Source organism: Thermobia domestica, unplaced genomic scaffold (genome assembly GCF_964235325.1).
Source record: "Thermobia domestica unplaced genomic scaffold, izTheDome1.hap1.1 HAP1_SCAFFOLD_371, whole genome shotgun sequence".
Taxonomy (NCBI): domain Eukaryota; kingdom Metazoa; phylum Arthropoda; class Insecta; order Zygentoma; family Lepismatidae; genus Thermobia; species Thermobia domestica.
Genome location: NW_027656084.1, coordinates 135001 through 137500, shown reverse-complemented (window position 1 = coordinate 137500; position 2500 = coordinate 135001). Strand labels below are relative to the sequence as shown.

The 2500-nt window shown below is 52.2% G+C and overlaps 1 pseudogene; it reads right to left on the bottom strand.

The window, feature by feature from the left end:
- The window catches only part of LOC145676799 (large subunit ribosomal RNA), an 8934-nt pseudogene that overhangs the window by 3633 nt on the left and 2801 nt on the right, over nucleotides 1–2500 (bottom strand).

Here is a 2500-nt window from a genome sequence, read left to right as displayed (position 1 = left end):
CCCGCCGCCGTATCGTTTGCAATACGAGCAAACCTCACTTTGAGCTCAGTGAAACCAATAGGCTCACAGAGCCTATTCTCTCCATTCGACGCGACCGCAGAGAAATCAATGCCGCATTTACCAGCGACCGACCACAATCGCTCGTACAAATCTTGTATGCTTCTAGAAGTGGGTGTCTCATCAGTAAGATGACCAGACACCCTACCTTCGATTACCCGATCGACCAGGCGCTTGGGATCTGTGTTGAAGAGACGCACAGTATCCACATATTCCTGCACCTTTTTGTTTCTGCCACCGGCAGATGACTTCTTCTGAGGCTGTGGCTTCGAGATTTTAGTCCACTGCCTACACAGATGAACGATCCTGTTGCTCCATTCGTCCAACTGCTTCCCCGCGAGATCGTTGTCCCGCGAACACAAGAACACATCCATCTCCCCCTCCAGATCTCTCGCCTGGTCCCCAAGGGTATTGAGGTCCACAGCTCTGTTTTCTACCGTGGGAGCAATCATACGTTGCTTCACCAAAGTTTCATCGTCTGACTCAAGAGAATTCAATTCTTCTCTTGGAATTATAATTGTGCCGTTACAGCCCAGATAAGGATCACACTGGACTGACGCATCAACATTGCCTCCACTCTTGGACGCTAGGCAAGAGAGAGCCTCCCTCAGCTCTTTTATCTCTTCACAGGAGACCTCAAGCTGGTTGCGTACTCGCTGTAATTCCAACTCCCCGAGAGCCAGCTCCGCCTCCAGTCTCTCTACCTCCTCCCTGAGACTAGAGGCAGAGGAGTCTCCCGCGGAGCCAGACAGCAGTCTATCCTTCAGAGCATCGTCCTCAAGGGCAAGAAATTGCTGCCACTTGTTATTCTCGGAGACCAGTCTCTCCTTCTCCCTCTGCAGATCAGCGACCTGCTTCTCCACTTTAGAACAATGCTCTTGAAGCCTAAGGATTTCGGCTTCTTGCTCCTCCAGCATGACTTGTTTAGATTGAGACTCACTGCGAGCTCTTTTCAGTTCGTGAGAGAGTTGCTGAGGGTTGCCCTCTCCGCCCAGCGACCTAGCTTCGGCATTATTGTTGATATTGATGTAGTCATCCAACAGAGCACTCAAAGAGGCCTCTTTTAATGCGTCGGTATCAACCTTGGGGTCCAGGCGAGAGATCTCCTCACCTAGCCGGACACGACAGCCGCTGACCTCACCAGCCAAACGAGACGACACTTCTAATCTGCCAACATTCTGCTGGCCCCTTCCCCTCTGGCTTTCTACTCTGGCCTCAGGCGGGATGAGACCCTTCAAGAAAAGCTTTCTTTTCTTGAATCTTATTTCATCCAGAGATTTCCCCTTCAGAGCATTGGCAGCAATAAGGTTTACATTAGGATCTCCTTTGTGTTTGCGACAGATCTTGATGAGACTGTCCTCTTCCTCTACCGTCCAGAAGTTCGCCAAGCCCTCCTCCCCCGAACGCTTTTGATCCCAAGCCGCAGGATGTTTGTTCCTCATATGTTGGCCGAGACCAATCTTTGAGGCAAAGGCTTTAGTACACAGATCGCACTTGAAAGCTAATGCGTCTGTTGATTTACCTGGGCACTTAGGAACATGGCAAGTAATAGCGTTGAAGCGGGAGAAGGACTTGCCGCACTTCAGGCACTCATAATCCACATAGTGGTTCTTGAGATGCTTTCTGAAATTACTTTCAGAAGCAAAGCACAATCCTGGATGTTTAGGACACTCCAATGTCCCAAAAGGGAATCCCAATCTGAATTCTGGTACATCGTCACTTCCAGAGGGGCCGGGCCCAGCAGACTCAGCAGACCCCGCAGACCCAGCAGACACAGCAGACACAGCCGACACTGCAGACACAGCAGACCCAGCAGACACAGCAGACACTGCAGACACAGCAGACACAGCAGACACAGCGGATACAGCCGACACAGCAGACACCTCACCTTCAGCTTGGAAGACCTCCTCCTCGTCTTCCAGCTCCACATCCTCAACAGAGACACTGTCCAGATCGTCCGACACTTCACCTCCTCCGGTCAGGCTATCCTCATCCACACAGTCCATGTCTAAAGTTGATTCTAAGCGAGACTCCGACCATCCTCTTCTTGCCAGAGACTTCGCCGCTTCTTCTTCTTGTGACCGTCCTGCAGCTGGCACAGACTTGATACGGCTGCCAACTCGTCGCCCACTGGTAGCCATCACACGTTAAAAAACTGAGACACCACTGCACAGTCACACCACAGTTTGTAAACCGCCCAACCGGACTACGGACAGACAGACAGTTAAGACAAGCCCCCCACCCGGTTAAGACCCCTTTCCCTCCTAAAAACGGAGGTCAAGGCCGGGTGAGGCGCACCTGGCCTCGATGCACACCACCCACTGAATGAATCGCTTCTCGCACCGCAATGCGCCAATCAAAGAGAGACGACCGCACGCACCACCCACTCGGTGCGGCGGCTGGACAACTAGATGGACGTCGACTACGTAGAGCCCGTTAGCTC